Source organism: Petaurus breviceps, unplaced genomic scaffold (genome assembly GCF_028583685.1).
Source record: "Petaurus breviceps papuanus isolate PSGF00001 unplaced genomic scaffold, PetGlider_PUasm1.0 90591, whole genome shotgun sequence".
Taxonomy (NCBI): Eukaryota; Metazoa; Chordata; class Mammalia; order Diprotodontia; family Petauridae; genus Petaurus; species Petaurus breviceps.
The window spans coordinates 5814219-5833954 of record NW_027187280.1 but is presented as its reverse complement, the minus strand read 5'-3'; the positions used below and the strand labels follow the sequence as shown (position 1 = coordinate 5833954).

Below are 19736 nucleotides of genomic sequence, written 5' to 3'. Positions count from 1 at the left end.
CAAACCTTTTCCCTTTAGTTAGATTATTTAGCCATAAAAAGAGTAACTGACCTTATTGTGCACAGGAAAAGATATAAACTGCAACTGGTTAACATAGAGGTGTTCTGTGTGTACTGTTGGTGTAATCATCACTTGAAAGAGAGCCTTGTAGGGGTAGGGATGTCAGTTCAACTAAAATGTGAATCTGTGACGGTGGGGTTTGTTTTGGAAGGATAATTCAGATACAGTCTAGGCTATAAATCCACGTGAGCAAACTGAGCCTCTGCCCTATCCCTCTAGGGTGTGCTTTGAGGGCCGCAGACATTAAGGAGACTTTCTATTTATGATGATGCACTTAGCTAAGCTGTTATTTGGACAACAATTTTTTTTTTTTTTTACCAGATTCATGTTGGAAACTTTTCCAACTTGATAGAACCTAACAGGATTTGCATTTCACTGACATCTCCATTCCAGGAATGCGCTCCCTTTTCATTTCTACCTCCTGGTTTTCCTGGCTTCCTTCAAGTCCCAGCTAAAATCCTGCCTTCTTCAGGAAGCCTTTCTCACTCTTAACTTTTCTGCCTTCCCTCTGTTGATTATTTCCTAATTATGGGAATATTTTATATGTTGTCTCCCACATTAGATAGTAGTAGAGTGCTTGACAAATATATACTGAATAAATGCTTATTGACTTATTGACATGGCGTTTGAGAACCTGAGTTTGCTTCCATGCTAGGATAAATTAGTCGACAGGTTTTATTTATTTAGTGTTTACAGTGTGCCTGGCACTGTGCTATTGGGAATATAAAGAAAGGCAAAACTATAGTCCCTGCCCTCAGGCTTACATCTAAATGGGGGCAGATAACGTGTGCTAATAGCTATTTACAAACTGTAGCCAAGAGTGGTGGTGGGAAACTGGGAAGGGCCTTCTGCAGGGGGTGGGATGAAGCCGGGAGACCAGGGTGAGGATGAGGAGCATTGCATGCAAGGGAGATAACCAGTGCAAAGGTATGGAGCTGGAGATGGAATGTCATATGTAAGGAGCAGCAAATAGGAAGGACTTAAGATGCCAATAGAGGATTTTATACTTGATCCTGGAGGTAATAGGGAGCCACTGAAGTTTTTTGAGTAGAGGTGGCATCATGGTTAGAACTGCTTTTTAGGAAAATCACTTTGGAAACTATGGAAACTAAGTGAAAGATGAAGTGGAGTGGGAAGAGACGAGGCCCAGAGACCAACCAGAAGGTTAGTACAGTGTTAATATGTATACAAAGGCACTCAACTAATTGATTTCTTATACTGCATATATTTAGTTTTAGAGGGAAAAAGACTAAGAGGGGGAAGACATTATTTTGGGTAAAGGGAATAATGTGAGGAAATGCATGAAGGAAAACAGGAAAAACACAGGGTGTGTTTAGGGAATGATAGGTGGTTCAGTTTCCTACAACTTGGGGAACCTAGGGAACATTAGGAAATAGGTTGAAAATGATAGATTGGAACCAGAGCGTAAAAGACAATTGTATTTTATTTTGTAGGTAATAGGAAGTTATTGAAAGGTATGGAGTTTTGTTTTTGTTATCAATGAAGTAGCATTATCACTTTGGAAACTTTCAAATCTATGTAGTTGAGATGTGATGAGGACCTGAAGTGGTAGGGAGCATGGATGGGAGGAATGGGTTCTGGAGATTTAACTTGAGAGAGAAAAGACTGAACTTATTCATCTCATAATGAAATGCTAACAGATCCATCTGGAGGACTCATCTGAATCTAGAAACTAAATGCAGCAGAACTCCAGAGCCTCCTGCCCATTGGTGTTTTACTGGGAAATGACCGTGGGACCAGTAGAACAGAACTTAGCAACAGCCACTGGGAAGAAACAGCTCACCACACCCTCATGTCCAGCAAAGACCACCCACCTGAAAAAGACTGCCTGCCATTTGAGATAAGCAGGGAACAGGCCTGTCAGAAGCAGTGCACAAGTCTTAGCAACAGTTTGATGTGAGGAGTAAGAAAGGAAGAGACTTATGACTTTTCATTTATTGGTAAATAAGAGAATCATGTTGCTATTAACAGATGAAGAGAGGCAGTTGGACGCTACAAAGGAATTAGTTTGTTTTTAGACATGTTAAGTTTGAGTTGTGGGGGGTTGCACAGTGGATTCTCCCAGTTAGGCAACCCTTGTATTTCAAAGTATTCTTTGGTACTGCATCCCCTACAATAACAGCTTACAAGTTCCCACTGTTGTGTTTACCTTTTTTCATTAGCTAGGAAATGATTAATTTAAAATCAGGGACATTTAATGAAATTACATGGTAAGAAAAGTATTAATAAAATATTCCCTTCATAAACCTGGGGCACACCTTGCCACTAATATGCATATTCCCATTGGGAAGAGGGAACATACCTAGGGGACGTGCTTGAAGTTGTATATGTATAGGGAACAAATATTACTGGGGCACCAGCATGGAGGGGCACAGTGAGACCACTTTCTTCTAGCAATGTCATTACACTGCTTCTGCTAGACCTGCTCCCTACTTATTGAGAGTGGCATGTAGTCTCTGCCAGGTATGTGGTCTTTGTGAGTGTAGAGAGTTGTTTCTTCTTCACTTTGTTCTCATGTGGCTGTCCCTGCTCTGTTGGTTCCATGTCACTTCCCAGTGCAACACCATTGGGCAGGAGGAGTTCTGTTCCACTTCCCCTCCTGGCTTTAGATGGAGTCCTCAACTGGTGCATTAACTCTTCATTATAAGACAGTGGGTTCTGCCGTTGCTATTTAAAGTCAAACCAGCAAGTATTTATTAAGCTTCTGCTATGTGCTAGTCAGGCACTGTGCTAAGCATTGAAGATACAAAGATAAAAACAAAACATATCCTGCCTTCAAGGAGCATATATACCACTGGAAGAAAACAACATCCACACAAATAAATAGGTAAAATATATGCCAAGTAAATACAAAATAATTTGGGGAGTGACATGACACTAATAGCATATTGAAATAGGAAAAATCTTTGCTAGAAAAACTGGCAATTGATCTGGACTCCAAATACAGCTTTTTATTCTATTGCACTACACTAGGTTAATAAGACCCTAAAAGGGGCAATGGAACCCAGAGATTTTTCTTCTACAATTCTTTTTAGAAGGGAAAAAAGCACCAATATTCTCAGTTTCATTGGAATAGGATTGAAGGGAAGGGAAAACCTTCAGCATATTTTTCCTTTAATAAAATCTTGTTTCTTCAAGTTGTTTTTTTTGTTGTTGTTGTCATTGTTGTTTTTACTGTAATGTCTATTTCCTCTATAAAAAGATATTCCTTACCCTGGGCCACGTTCTTTGAAACACAGAGCCAGAACCTCTCTAGCTAGCCAGTGTTTTCATGCTTAAAGCTATCTTTCTACCTGGATTTCATGGTCATTAATGGAAGGATCTGTATTGTTTGTTTCATTCTGACCTGGGAGTTAGAGGATCCTTGTATTCTCTCTGGTTTAGAGGCTTCTTTCACAACAAAATACTTTTGAAGTTTCAGGTCTCCCATTTTTCAATTCCAAAATTCCTTTGCTATCCCATATAAATGAGGTTGTGGGGGAAAGGGGAAGACACATGTAAACAAACCTAGGAAGCAAGGTCCTTGTTTTCTACCTAGTCACACTTCTGCCTTTATTAGGTATACATGTCCATCAGCAAATCTTACATGTGTACATGGAATTGGACACATAACTGCGGTGCAATATCCAAATAGAGATATCTACTGGGTAATTAGAAATATGGGACTAAAAAAAAAAGAAATATGGGACTGGAACTAAAAAAAATGGTTGGTGCTTAAGATAAACATTTGAAAACCTTTTGCATAGAAGTAGTTGAGTTGCCTATCACAGGCAATTTAAAAACCTTCGATATTCTAGCCTACTTTGCTCTCCCTTCTTGAAACTACCTTCAAACTTCCTTTTTTTTTTTTTTTTGGCCTTTTTTTGGGAGGGCAATTGGGGTTAAGTGACTTGTCCAAGGTCACACGGCTAGTTTTTGTGTTAAATGTCTGAGGCCACATTTGAACTCAGGTCCTCCTGATTCCAGGGCCGGTGCTCTATTTACTGCGCCACCTAGCTGCCCCTACCTTCAAACTTCTAATCTATACCACATCATTCAGAATTTATTACATATTGTCTTATATTTGTAGTACATTACATTTAAGCTTTTTATTCTAACTCCCACTTGCATTAGCAAATTGAATCCCTAAGAGGGCAGTTACTGCATCTCCCCTCAGGGTTCTTGGGATAAACTCTGAGGGGTTAGAGGATACTTTTTTACTACTATAGTTCATTAATTAACCCTTATGGGTATGTATCCATATTGATCATCAGTTAATAGTAATTAGCCAAACTTAGTTTTTATAAACGGGTATTAGTTGGTACAAACCATTAAAAAATCTGAGACACATTTCCCCGTAAGTGTATGTAATCTAAAGGAAAATGATCTCAGTCTGAGGGTATGTGAGGCAAAGGGGATAACTCACAGTACCCAGAAATCCTTTTGCCCTCTTCATTGAATCCTGTTCTTTGTAGGTATAGTATAGCTTTCTGCTGGGCTTCTTTTAAAGTGCTAAAGTTGCCCTTCCTCCTTTGCCATGGGCTCCCAATGTAGACACTCCCACTACTCACTGCTCCTTTGGAGACATTGCTAAGACACAAAGAAATTCAAACTTTCTGATACTCTCTGATTAAAAGTGGATGGCAAGAAGTAATACAGAGGTTCTTCATTCTGTTCCCCTCCAACGCCTGCTTCCCAAATAATTCCCTTTTAGGGGCTCCACTGAACTATTATTTCCTCTAGGCTGCCAGGCTCTGGAAGTGCATTTTTGAATTAGTCTTATTAATACAAACTCCCCAGGATGTGACTGAGTCTTTTCTGCCAGTGTCAATACAACACCTGTGCAATGTCATTTAAGTTTATCAAATGGTTTTTCACTCTTTCTTCTCACTTATTTAACTAGGTTGTTTATATTTTAGTGCCTCTGATTTATTTATTCAGAAGATTTAATAATAATAACTAATATTTATATAACACTTATTAGCCAAACACTGTCCTAAGCACTTAAGAACTATTATCTCATTTGGTCTTCACAACAACCCTGGGAGGTAGATGGTATCATTATCCTCATTCTGCAGTTAAGAAAACTGAGTCAGAGGTTAAGTGACTTGCCTAGGGCTGTCACCCAACTAATATGTGTTTGGGATCACATTTGAATTCAGGACTTAATGAATCCAGGCCTACTACTTTATCCACTGAGTCAGCTAACTGTCTAGACCTTAGACCATATTTCTGATTAACTGATTCAGTGTTGAAGTGTTGCTCTCACTTATTATTTAGGTAGAGGCATAGTATACCCCTCTATATATTGTTCCCTGTGGTTTTATGTGTTTGTCATTTATTTAAGTAGACCATAAGTTCATTGATTACCAGGGGCTGTGCCATATACTGCAGTTTCTAATATAGTCCTTGCACATTGTAGGTCCTCAAAAGCACTGTGCCTGACTTTGAAAGAGTAGAGTTATTGTTATTTTTTTTAGTAATAATTGATAGATCAAGGTGGGAAAAGAAATTTTTGTTTGTCATAAGTTACTATTTTGTTGTGCTTTTATTAGGAAGCTTCAGGATCCAACTACTATTAGCCATTGTTTAGAGGAACTCATTCTTTAATGGAATAAAATATTTCAGTGCTTTTATTACTTTCTAGCTGATTTAAAATCATCCTTTTTCTAGGAAATGTTCGTGAAAATTAGTGTTGAGATTGCTGAAGTTTTTATTGGAAGCAACAGAATTCTTTGATTTATCATCTGCCTCTGTAATGGAAAAGATATTTTTGATGATAGTTGGCCACCGTTTAGAGATGGACATAGGTAAGTTGCATTTATTTTTTGAAGAATAGGCCAAATCTTGTGGCTTTGGAAGCATTTGTCCTTCAGCTTTCAAAAGGTTAAAAATTTTAAAGTTAAGCTTATGCTTTGGTGGAAGCAAGTATTAAATTATGTTTGAGGAAAATTATTCATATTTTGTTAGAGGCAGTTAAGAAGATATGATATTGTTCCTGCTATATAAAGAGTATCCTACAGCTAAACACTTAGTGTAGGAGAATTGGGCAAAGCAATAGTGCTAGAGAATTTTTTCAAAATGTTCTCAAAACATTCTGATCAGAAAGAAAAATGTTCTGGGATATTAACCATTTACTAAAAAATATTTAACATTTATTTCTGTGATATTTATTGAAACTTTTACATAATTGATCTTGGCATGCCAACATTCTTTTTCTCATTGGATTTAACACCATTATTTAGTTCAGAAACTTGTGAAATGGTTGATGAACCAAGTCTTTACTAAATAAAATTAAAACTACTATATTCGCATATAATATATCCAGGAAACTTTTGATCTAAAAATGTATCATTGCTTCTCTGGCCAATAATGTTCTTCAACTTTTCTGGATATAAATTCATAAAATCATAGAGTGTTAGAACTTGAAGAAACCTTAAAAGATGAGGGAACTAAGGCCAAATTCATCAAGTCATACATCTCTCACTAACCAGTAATAAAGCCAATACTAAATCCTTTTCCCTTATTTAAAATTTTCCTATTATTTAAAATTGTTCTTATTTTTGCCCCATTGTTAACATTACAATGTCATGAGAACTTTATGAAAGTCTCCAGCATGTTGGGTGAATCCCCAGTAAAAGGATACAGATGAGAATCACATAGGACTGGCAAGCATGGATAGGTTGCATTCTGCATTGTTAGAGGCAATATCCACAGTGATGAGAACACAGATCAATTTGAACATTAGTGTGAAAAACTTCTCATTTTCTTTTAAAATTGTTAGGTATGAAATTTTCCATTTTCCTGCAATTTCTCTTCCCACCTCAAAAATCTGTCTTTCCCTGCTCCAGCAAAAGAACAGGAGCATGTGGGGAAGGAGTAAAAGGGAAAATTCTCTAGTTAAATTGGTTTATAAGAGTAATATCTGAAGAAATTTCTATACCTTTTCAAAAACCTTTCCCTTCTATAAAAACTTTTATAAGCTGTGTATCTGGGTGCTTAAAATGTATCCAGTTTTAAAAATATTCTTCATATACATGTGATATGATAGATACCCTGCCCTTGCATTATTTGGGAATTATTCTTAGTTCTGAGCTATGCTTATAAACCACTGAATGTCATTTTTTTTCTCTCTGGCTACTTAACAGTGTGCTTTACCCCCAGCCAGACTATCTTCCTGCACTTCGGACTTGTTCCTAAGAGCATATAACCTACCAGGGGTGGGAAACAAGGTTATTTAACAAGTGATTAAAACTTAGAATAAATATCTCAGAGAGAGTTATGATCTTAGACATGGAATGGTAGTGCCTTATGCTGATGAAGGAACAGTTCACTTTGTAGAGGAGAAGATAGAGGGAATAAGCATTTATATAGTGCCTACTATGTGCCAGACACTGAGCTAAGTCCTTCAAGAAGTGAAGGTGAGGGGTTCATGCACCCATGGCGGGTGGGCACTGCTGTCACCCAAATCCACAACCTCAGAGTCATCCTCAGCTCCTCACTCTCGCTACTTCCATATATATCCAATGAGTTTATATGTTTTGTCTAATTTACCTCCACAACATTTCCCACATTATTTTTTCTTTGCTCACATAGTCACCACCCTAGTTCAGACCCTTATGTCATCTGGACAATTGTAACAACCTCTTAATTGAGCTCCTGCCTCAAATCACTCCTCTCTCCAGTCTGTCCTTCACACTACAGCAAACATTTTCTTAAAGTGCCAGTGTTACCATGTCACTCACTTGTGCAGTAAATTCCTATGGACTCCTTGTTACCTCTAGGAGGCAGTGTGGCTCAGTGGAAAGAACTCTGGCTCTTGATTCAGAGGACTTGGGTTCAAATGTCCTCCTAATACTTCCTCTATGATCTTGACCAAACCGTTTAACTTCCCCAGACTCTCATCTTCATCACTTTCTTCATGTGTAAAAGGAGGGGGTTGGACCAGATGCCTTCTGGATCCCTTCCTATTCTAGACCTTTTTTCTCCAAACTCTTGTGTTTTATATTTTAAAAGCTCTTCATAAGCTGACCCCAACCTACTTATCCAGTCTTATTACATGTTATTCCCTTTCATAATGCATTATTTTCCTAGCCTTCTTACTGTTTCTCATACATGGCTCCCTGTATCTTTGCACAGGTAGTCATTGCTGCCTTGAATGTACCTCCTTCTAACTAGCATCTGATTTAATTCAAAACTCAGTTCAAGCCTCCTTCATCATAAAGCCCTTCCTGGTCCCACAGCTTAGTACTTTGCTGTCAGTTATTTTGCATGTATTTTGTATATGCATACACACACACACACAAGCACATATTGTAACCCCCAGTAGAATATAAGCTCTGTGAGGGGAAGACTTTTTCTTTTCTTTCTTTGTATCCCCATTACCTGGCACATAGGCACTTAATAAATGTTTGTTGATTAATTGATTGGAGTGTCTAGTTCTGGGAACAGCTAGTAGGCATTTTTGGTCAAAGTGTAGAGTGTTTAAAGGGAAGTAATATGAAATAAGTCTGTAAAAGTAGGTGGGAGATAGGTTTTCAAGAATGCCAAGCTAAGGAGTTTGTATTTTATCCTAATGACAATAGGGACGCTGAAGCATTTTGAGCAGGGGAGTGACATAGTTAGACTTGTCTTTTAGGATTATTACTTTGGCATCAGTATGGAGGATGTATTAGAGAAGGGAGAGACTTGAAATAAGGGAGACCAATTAGGAGGCTATTACAGTATCCCAAGTGAGGGCTTATAAGGATCTCATGAGTATATATAAAAGGGGGTTGGCATGAAGGATGTTGAGATAGAGTTTATAAGACTTGGAAACTGGTTAGAGGATGAAGAATCAAAGATGACTGATATTATAAAACAGAATGACTGGGCAGATGGTACTTCCCTCCACAGAAGCATAGATGTTAAGAGGAGGGGCTGGTTTACAGGAATATAATGATTACCATAATGTTAGGTTTGAAATACTAGTGAGATATCCAGGTGGAGATGTCCAGCACATAGTTGATGATGTGAGAGTAGAATTCAGGAGAGAGATTCAGGGTAGATAATAGAGATTTGATAGTCATCTGCATAAAGATGAAAATTGAACACATGAGCTGATGGTAGTGTAGAAAGAGATGGGGATGGAAGATGGAGCTTTGAGAGACACCTACACATGGGTGGGAGATAAATGATGATCAGGATAGAAAAATGAGAAAGAGCAGTTAACAGGTAGAAGAGTCAGCAGAGAGTAGTGTGGCTGATGTCATGGAATAAAAAGCAAGTATAAGATGAGGAATCACAGCTTCCTAAGAAATCTGATTTGGAGTGTGTGTGTGTTCAGCTATATATATGAAGACATTCTTTCTGAGCTGGTTTAAATACTAGATTCTCCCCCAGATCATGCCTCCAAACTGTTTCATGAATAAGATTCTCACGACTCTGGGCATTTTCTCTAGCTGTCCCTCATCCCTAGAATTCATTTCCTCTTCATCCCCCCTGTTAGCTTCTCTGGCTTCCTTGAAGTCCCAACTAAAAACCCTTCTACAGTAAACTTTTCCTAGTCCTGCTCCATTATAGGAGGAGGATCCAGCAAAGGAGACAGAGAGGGAGTGGTTGGATAGTTATGAGAAAAATTAGGAGAGAGTGGTATCCCAAAAATCTAGAGAAAAGAGAGCATCAAGGAAAAGAGAGTGATCAACAATGTTGAAGGTTGCAAAGATACTTGAGGAGGAGGACTGAGAAAAGGCCATTGGATTCAGCAAGTAAGAGATCTTTAGTAATTTTAGAGAGCAGTTTTGGTGGAATGATAAGGTCAGAAGCTAGATTATTAGAGGTTAAGAAGAGAGTGAGAGGAGAGAAAGTGGAGGCATCAGTTGTAGATGGCCTTTTCAAGGAGTTTAGCTACAAAGGACTGAAAAGATATAGAATAATAGCAGGGATGGAAGAGTCAAGTGAGAGTTTTTCAGGATAGACTAAACATGGGTATGTTTTTAGGCAGCAAGAAATGAGCCAATAGGGAGAGATTGAAAATAAGTGAAAGACTATGGATGGCAAGGGGATATTGTGTTGGAAGAGAGGAGATGGAATGGGATCACTTTAACAAGTAGAAGGGTTAACCTTGATAAGTAGTAAGGCCACTTCATCATGTGAATCGGGTGAAAGAGAAGTGAAAGAAGGTATCTGAGTGATAGGAGATGAGGAAAAGGAGTTCATGGTAAATAACCTCAGTTTTTACTCAGAAACTAAGAGAAAATAGAATGATGACGAGTATAAGAATAAAAAGTCCTTAGAGAATGAGTTCCTATCGTGTCTAATCTAGTCATCACCAATATAAAGAGTAGCCACCTGCGCTTTTCATTGACACAGTTTTTGGTGTCTAGTTAGTATCCAAGATTGCAAGTTCCTTCCCTTGTACTGGCCTGTTTATTGAGTTGATGCTTGTGACTGGTACCATCTGGTGCTCAGACTCTTCCTCCACAACAGCCATACAGCCTAAATAAGCTGACCTCTTAGTGCCTATTCTTATCAACCGATTCTGGTTTTTTGCCTCATGTAGCATGTGGCTGCTGCCTCATTTCTGTATGGATAGCTGGCTGACAGGTGCAGAGCTTAAACTGTCACCATTCTGTTTTCTGGGCACTGCTTGTAGTTTGTACTAACCCTCTACTAGCTTCACAATAAAATTCTCATTGGCTCATGTAGCTTCCCCTGAGACTTTTTAACATGACACTTTTACTATAGGAGATTTTAAAGCATATATTCCAACTGACATGATTAATCTCTGCCAAGGAAAAAGGGTACAGGGGGAATGTTCCTTCTTAGTATTCAAGAAAATCAATTCTTCAGATAAAAAGGACTCTCTACCTGTAGTCTTTATCTCAAACTACCATGTTAGAATGTGTATGGAATACTCCCCAGGCAGGCCTCCACTGACAAAGGCCAATTCCATTTGAAAAGGTAAATACACTCATTTATTATACTTGGTTTTAATGAAGATATACTCACTCAGATAATAAATAGAACAAACTTCTCTGACTTATGGAAAAAATGTGTGGTCTTATTCAGAGAGATTTTATTCATAGGAGTATAGTGTTAAGTATATGTGTTGAGTTGTTTTGTTTTTGGCTTTTGTTTTGCTGTCTTCAGCATTATCATGGCTGGCAAAATAAGTGAAATTGACTTTTAGTTATTGCATTGGGCTTTTATAAGTACTAAAAGTAGTTTATTTTAAAATCAGATACTATTTTCCAATTGAAGTTCAACTTGATTGCGAATTAAAGATCATGGACCTTCAAGGGACCTAAAAAATCATCTAATTCAACACTCAAATTTTACATATGAGGAATTCTAGGGAAGTTAAGCGACTTTGTCCATTCAGGGGTCACATAGCTTTAAGAGTGAAATTTGAACCCAGCTACTCATCTTCAGAATCATTGTTCTTTTCACTTTACTATAATGGCTTCCAAATCTGTTTGTTAATTGTTACTTATACATTGTGATTCTCTTAGATGGTAAATAGCCATTGGTCCACATGTAAAAGGGTTACTGACTGACTAATATTTGAAAATTCAACTCAGGGTATAAGAACCAAAGAAATTCTAGCCACCCTTCAGCCTTATTTAATAACCCTATGGATGTTTTCTTTATGAGGTGTATAATTTCATTCTCTGTTTCTCTGAAGATTTTTTACATTTTAAATTTCTGACCTGACGTCCTATTCTTAACTTTTGTAAACTAGAATTTTTCCCTATATTACTACACCTTGTTCAAAATTATCTTGATATTTGTTATTCATACAGAGCAGATAATGCCCAAGGTATACTGATAACTTCAAACAGCTTTTTTTTTCTTATGAAAAAATGCCTATTGCTGCTAGTTTAGAGTAATTCATGGTTGAAGGCAATCCTAAATGTCAGCCTTAGGCAATTTAATCCAATTTAACCATGATTTTTAGAGGAAATAGTGAATATATTTGTAGCTTATCTTTTTATAGCTACCATACTCCTGCTACCTCTATGGATTCTGAGACTATTCACCATGTTAAACTTTAGCTAGTTTTTCATATTCAGTATTCTTGCATTGAAACGTCTTCAAAACTTTTATTGATGCCTTTTTGTCAGCTATTTCCTGAAACACCCCCACCCATTTACCCACTGAGTCCTGGAACAAATCAAAACAAGTATGTTAAGACTGACAAACTAACTCAGTCTGATGATGCAAGGGTATATATTACATCTTCTATTCTATAGAACCAAGATTGATCATTTAAATTTGAGTCTATCTACCTTTCAACTTTGCTTTCACTTATGTTATAGTGATTGATTTATATATTGTTCTGATGGTTCTTCATAATTTCATAAGAGTTTTTTCATATTTCTCTGAATTCTTCATATTGGCTTATTTTTTTTGCTGTAATAATTCCATTATTCTATTATTGCATCAAAAATTCCATTGTGTTAATGTTCTTAAAATTTTCTTAACCATTCCACATTTAATGAGTGTTATCTTTGCTTCCAGCTTTATGCTACCACAAAAATCCATGTGTTGGCATATACATACATATATATTACATATACATATACAGTACGTATATATGTATGTAGATAGATAGATAGATAGATAGATAGATAGATAGATAGATAGATAGATATAGTACATTTCTTTATTTTCTATACCCATTACTGGGATCACTGGATCAGAGGGTATGAACAACTTAGTGACTTCACTCATGTATTTCTGAAATGTTTTCTAGAATAGTTGGGCTAATTTACAGTTTCAGTAAGATGATATTCATGTACCTATCTTCCTATAACCTCTCCAGTCTTTATTATTTTCAGTTTTATAATCTTTGCTGATTTGATGGATATGAGATGAAGCCTCAGACTTGTTTTAATTTGCATTTATTTTTAGTGAATGGGTAATTTGTTCATGTAACTATTGTACTTTTGTATTTCTTCTGAAAACTCTTAGTATCTTTTCACTTTTAGAATCTGTCTACCTCTAGGCTACTGTGTTTAATGGTTTTTTTTTTCTGGACTGTGCTTATCTAATCAGGTTTATTAATCTACTTTTCTATTTTTAACTACTATCAAATAGTTTTGATGATTACTATTTCATAATATGGTTCAAGATCTGATACTAAAAGGTTGATTTGGACTATTCTATTTTGCTATTTAATATTTTATTTATCCCAATTACATGTAAAATAATTTTTAACCTTTTTTAATAATTTTGAGTTCCAAATTCTCCCTCTTCCTCTCCTTACCCCCTACTGAGAAGGGAAGCAGTTTGGTATAGGTTATACATGTACAGTATTGCAAAACATATTTCCATATTAGTCATGTTTGGAAAGAAAGCAGACCAAAGGAAAAAAAAATCTAAGAAAAATAAAGTAAAGAAAGTATGTTTCAATCTGCATTCAGACATCAGTTTTTTCTCTGGAATTGGATAGCATTTTTCATCGTAAGTCCTTCAGAATTGTCTTATATTATTGTATTGCCAAGAATAGCTAAGTCATGCACAGTTGATCTTTGCACAGTATTCCTGTTACTGTGTATTTTGTTGTCCTGGTTGTGCTCATTTCCTTTTGCATCAGTTCATGTAAGTAAGTATTTCTAAGTTTTTCTGAAAGCATCCTGCTTTCTTTTCTTAAAGTAGTACAATAGTATTCTATCACAATCATATACCACAACTTGTTCAGTCATTTCCCCATTGATGGACATCTCTTCAATTTCCAATTCTTTAATGTCACTAAAAGAACTGCTATAAATATTTTTGTATATATATATGTCCTTTACCTTTTTGTTTTTTATGTCTTTGGTATACAGATCTAGTACTGCTACTGCTAGATCAAAGGCTATGTATAATTTTATAGGTTTTTGGCCATAGTTCCAAATTACTCTCCAGAATGACTGAATAAGTTCAAAACTCCACCAACAGTGCATTAGTGTCTCAATTTTCCCACACCCCCTCCAACATTTGTCATTTCCCTTTTCTATCATATTGCTCAATCTGATAGGTGTAAGGTGGTACCTCAGAGTTGTTTTAATTTGCATTTATCTAATTAATAATGGTTTAGAATATTTATCATGTGGTTATAGATAGCTTTGATTATTTCATTCGAAAACTGTTTGTTCATATCCTTTGCCCATTTATCATTTGGAGAATGGCCCTTATTTTTATAAATTTAACTCACTTCTCTATATTTGAGAAATGAGGCCTTTATCAGAGAAACTATGAAATTTTTTCACAGTTATGATTGCTATGTATTTCTCTTCATCTTATGTCCCCTATTTATCCCACATTCCCTCTCACTCTTTTACCCTGTCCATCCTCAAAAATGTTTTGCTTCTGACTACCTCCTCTCCTCATCTGTCCTTCCTTCTATCAGCCACCTCCCCCTTTTCTTATCTCCTTCCCCTCCTACTTTTCTGTATACATTTCTATATCTAGTTAACTTTGTGTATGCAGTTCCCTCTTTGAGCCAGATCTGATCAAAGTAAGGTTCACATGCTGTCCCCTTAACTTTCCCATCTTCCTCTCCACTGTAAAAGCTCTTTTCATACCTCTCTTATGTGAGATAATTTACCCCATTCTACCTTTCCCTCTCTCTCAGTGCATTCTTCTTTCTCACCCATTAATTTTTTTAGATATTCCATCATATTCAGCTCGTACCCATGTCCTCTGTCTTTGTACACTCCTGCCTTAATAATGAGAAAGTTCTTATGCCCAAAGGATTATAAAACTGTACATACCCTTTGATCCAGCAATACTGCTGCTAGGTCTATATCCTGAAGACATACAAAAAGAGATAAGGATCTATTTACACAAAAATATTTATAGCATCTCTTTCTGTGGTACCTAAGAATTGTAAATGAAAGTGATGCCCATCAACTGGGGAATGACTAAACGAGCTCTAGTATATGATTGTAATGGCATATTATTGTGCTCTAAGAAATTTGAAGCAGAATGATTTCAGAAAAACCTGGAAAGACTTACAAGAACTGATGTGTAGTAAAGTGAACAGAATCAGAAGAATTTTGTACAGAGTAAAAGCATTATTTTTGTTTTTCTTTTTTTTTTTAAAGCAATTGGGGTTAAGTAACTTGCTCAAGGTTACACAGCCAGTTATTTCTGGGTGTGGTGCTAAGTATCTGAGCCTGGATTCGATCCCAGGTCATCCCAACTCTGGGGCCGGTGCTCTTACTCACTGTGCCACCTAGCTGCCCCTAAGCAATTGGGGTTAAATAACTTGCTCGAGGTTACACGGCCAGGTGTTTCTGGGTGGGCGCTAAGTGTCTGAGCCCAGATTCAATCCCAGGTCATTCCGACTCTGGGGCCAGTGCTCTTACTCGCTGTGCTACCTGGCCACCCCTGAAGCAATATTTTTCGATGAAGAATTGTGAATGACTTAGCTATTCTCAGCAATACAGTGATCTAAGACAATCTCAAAGGACTAATAATGAAGCATACTATCTGCCACAAGAGAGAGAAGTGATATTATTTAACTATAGACTGAAACATGCTATTTTTCATTTCTTTCCTTTTTTTTCTTCTGTTTGAGTCTTCTTGTACAAAATGACCAATAATGGAAATGTTTTACATAATTGCACATGTATAACCTATATCTAATTGCTTACCATCTCAAGGAGGGGGGAGAGGACAAAGGGAGGGATAGAATTTGGAACTCAAAACTTTAAATAAAAATGTAAAAAATAATTAACTGATAATAGGCAAAAAGGAGAAATCAATAGATTAGCTGGATATACCAGATATCACATTGAAAGTATATAAAAGAGTAATGTTTAATACATCTTTGGGGAAAAAAATAATAAGAATATTCTTAGGAGTAACCAGTTATATCATCTTCCCATGTAGTGATGTAAACAGTTTAACCATATTGAATCTCTTTTGATTTCTCTTTCCTGTTTACCTTTCCATGCTTCTCTTGAGTCTTATATTTGAAAGTCAGATTTGCTATTGAGCTCTGATCTTTTCATCAAGAATGCTTAGAAGTCCTCTATTTCATTGAATTTCCATTTTTCCCCTGAAGGATTATACTATATATATATATATATATATATAATATATAATTATTATATAATGTATTATATAATATACATTATATGTGGGTAGGTGATTCTTCATTGTAATCCTATCTCCTTTGCTAGGAATATTATATCCTTTCCTCTGGAATATCATATTCCAAGTACTCTGATCCTTTAATGCAGAAGCTGCCGAATCTTGTGTTGTCCTGACTGTGACTTCATAATATTTGAATTGTTTCTTTCTGGCTGCTTGCAATATTTTCTCCTTGACCTGGGAGCTCTGAAATTTGACTATAATATTTCTGGGAGTTTTCATTTTGGAATCTCTTTTAGGAGGTGATTGGTAGCTTCTTTCAATTTCTCTTTTACCCTCCATTTCTAGAATATCAGGGCAATTTCCATGATAATTTCTTGAAAGATTATGTGAAGGCTCTTTTTTTGATAATGACTTTCAGGTAGTCTAGGAATTTTAAAATTATCTTTTCTGGATCTGTTTTCCAGGTTAGTTGTTTTTCCAATGAGCTTCATATTTTCTTCTATTTTTCATTCTTTTTGTTTTGTTTTTTTCATTTCTTGATATGTCAAGGAATCATTAGTTTCCATTTGCCCAATTCTAATTTTTAAGGAATTCTTTTCTTCAGTGAACTTTTGTACTTTCTTTTCCATTTAGCCAATGCTATTTTAAAGTATTTTTTTCATTGAATTTTTGTATATCCTTTTCTATTTGGCCAGTTCTATTTTTTAAGGAGTACTTGTCTTTAATAAATGTTTGTATATCTTTTTCCATTTGGCAAATTCTGTTTTTTGAAGTGCTTTTCTCTTTCATTGAGTTTTTGTGTTTCTTTTACCAGTTAGCCTATTCTGGTTTTTAAGGTATTATTTACTTCAGTATTTTTTTGTGCCACCTTAACCAAACTTTTTTTTTCATGATTGTCTTGCATCACTCTCATTTCTTTTCCCAAGTTTTCCTCTGCCTCTCTTATTTGACTTTTACCATCCTTATTGAGTTCTTCCATGGCTTGATACCAATTCACATTTTTCTTTGAAATTTTGGATGTAGCAGTTTTTACTTTGTTGTCTTCTGTGTGTGTGTATTTTGGTTGCTTTTTTTTTAATCTTCCCTGTCACGATAGTTAATTTCTGTAGTCAGCATCTTTTTTTGTTGTTTTGTTTTTCTCTAGCTTATTTCTTGATTTTTAAACTTTATATATTAAAGTTGAGCTATACTCCCAGGGTGGAAGGTTCACTGTCCCAAGCTTAAGGTTTTTCATGCAGCTGTTTTCAGAGCTAGTTGTGGAGGTCTATATGTTTTTATTTCTTCTCAGGTGATATGTTCTAGGGAGAGATGTATTTATTCCTCTCCTGGCCTATGCTTTAGTCTATGGGTGACCACAAGTACTCTTTCCTTCCTTGGCACTATGATCAGGGTGGCCACAAGCTATCATATGATAGTCCAACTCCTCCTTGCCCTGGAACTGCAACCCAGGACTATCACCTAGATCCACATGTAGGCAGTTCAAGAGTCCTGTACCCCATGCTGTAATGTAATGCCAAGCAAAGGCAACTTCCCAAGGTTCAGAATACCAGCATAGGTGCTCTCCATTTCATTCAGTGACAAATTAAGAACAGAGAAGATCAAAATATGACATCATTCAAAATACAGCATTTACTAAGTGTGATTAAATAATCTCCAAGTACTACCCCACCCCAGGACCTTACATTCATTCAATCAATTACAGAGTCCCTGTTCTAAATACTACTCCACCCCTAGGCTGTACCTTCATTTAGTCCACCACAAAGCCCCTCTTCTCAAATGGAGATCAGTTTCCAATCATTAAGTACATTCATTTGTTCAACCATAGAACACAAAAATGTCAAAAGTTCCCCACCCCTGGATCACAATTGAATCTACCCCAGAGTTACAACAAGTTTAAGCATAGCACTTAATACCCAAATGGAGGTCTTTTCTTCATCTTGACACGAGGCAAGTTCTCAGCAATCTTAGTTCCTGGGGAGACAAGGCTTAGCAAGGCCACGAGATACATTGCCAGTCTCTTCATTAATTCATCCTCTGTATGCAGAACAGTCCTAGAACCCCTGAAAACATTAGCAAAACCCTCTCCCAGGATTTCTGTAAACATACAACAAGAAAATCCTTCTTCAGGGCTTCTGAACCAACAGAAAGGCTCCCAGACCCCTGGAACAACAGCACTGTCCTTCACCAGTGGACAGTATTCACTCTCTTCTGCCGGACAGTCTCAGTAGCTCTGAACCAACAGAAAGGTTCCCAGACCCCTGCAACAACAGCACTGTCCTTCACCAGTGGACAGTATTCACTCTCTGTCTGCAGGACAGTCTCAGGAGCTCTTAACCAATAGCCAGGTTCCAGGACAGGTTCCAGGACTTCTTCAACAACGGACTGTCTGTCACCAGTGGACAAATCTGGCAAAACAACATCAAAACAGACAAAGTACCAGCAAAACAGCCATGTCTCCTCAGTCCTTGGAAGCTCTGGCGGCAGGTCTCAAAAGTCCAGGGCAATTCAAAGTGGCCCTCAGCAGTCCTCTCAGTCTCTCTCTCTGCCTCCACGAGGGTGCTGCTTCCAAAAAGTTCTTCTGCCTCTCTTTTGTCTCTCCAAATCTACATCACCAGCTCCTCCCAGTTCGTGTCTCTCTTTTCAAGTCAACAAGTCCATCCCACAGGTGGGATTAACAAGCTCTGGGTTTTAACACAATCAGTTTGAAAACCAAGCCAATACAGGGGAATCTTTATATTCCATTACTATCACACATGCCAGCAAAGGGACATCTTTATTCTCCTTCTGACCATTTGTCTAACCCTCTTACTGTCTGTGGGTCGAGAGGTCCAGAAGCCATCATTGCAGCTGATGATTTAAGAGCTGCTGCTGGTTTGCTGAGGCATGGCCTGCATTCTACTCTCACCCCAATGTGACAGACTTTTCCTGTCATTCTTGGGGTAGAAGTTCTTTGGCTGGAAAATTGTTTCATCCCATCCTTTGGTGGATTCTGCAGCTCCAGAATTTATTGTGAGGCATTATTTAAAGTTGTTTTGAGGGGAATTTGGGGCCTTTTCTTACCACCTTAGCTCTGCCTGCCCAAAGTGAGACTATTTTAGAGAGAGATCTCAGTTTATATATGATGTGCTACCAATCATTCTCCTCAGTACATATTTATTAAATAGTTAAATACAGTTCATGGCCTCTGTCAATAGCAAAGTGTAAATAGAACCATTTAAATATAAAATGAAACCTGAAATGCACAAGTTCTTATCCCACCTGTCACCAGAACCCTGTGTAAATCAATTACTTATTCCTTCTCTGTGAAATTAATATTGTACTTTTTCTGAGGTAAATATAAAAATTATTTTTGTAAAGAATTTTAGAGATAGAAAGCAATGAATGAGTTGTTGTTGTTTAGCTGTTTTTCAGTCCTGACTCCTCATGATCCCATTTGGGGTTTTCTTGGCAAAGATACTGGAATAGTTTACCATTTCCTTCTCCAGCTCATTTTATAGATGAGGAAATTGAGGCAAACAGGGTTAAATGACTTGCCCAGGATCACACTACTAGTGAATGTCTGAGACCAAATTTGAACTCAGAAAGATAAGTTTTGCTGAGTCCAGGTT

At 37.0% G+C, this 19736-nt stretch overlaps 1 protein-coding gene across 6 annotated transcripts in view; it reads left to right on the top strand.

Annotated features, from left to right (window-relative positions):
- ZHX3 (zinc fingers and homeoboxes 3) overlaps positions 1-19736 on the top strand; it is a 160253-nt gene that overhangs the window by 53371 nt on the left and 87146 nt on the right. For 4 of the 6 annotated variants that reach the window (XR_011163451.1, XM_069063577.1, XM_069063580.1 and 1 more), the window contains one exon: positions 5734-5870. The exons of the other annotated variants lie outside the window; for them this stretch is intronic. The gene's annotated coding sequence lies outside the window, so the exon portion shown is untranslated. The remainder of the gene's footprint in view (positions 1-5733; positions 5871-19736) is intronic. 6 annotated transcript variants of the gene reach the window in all.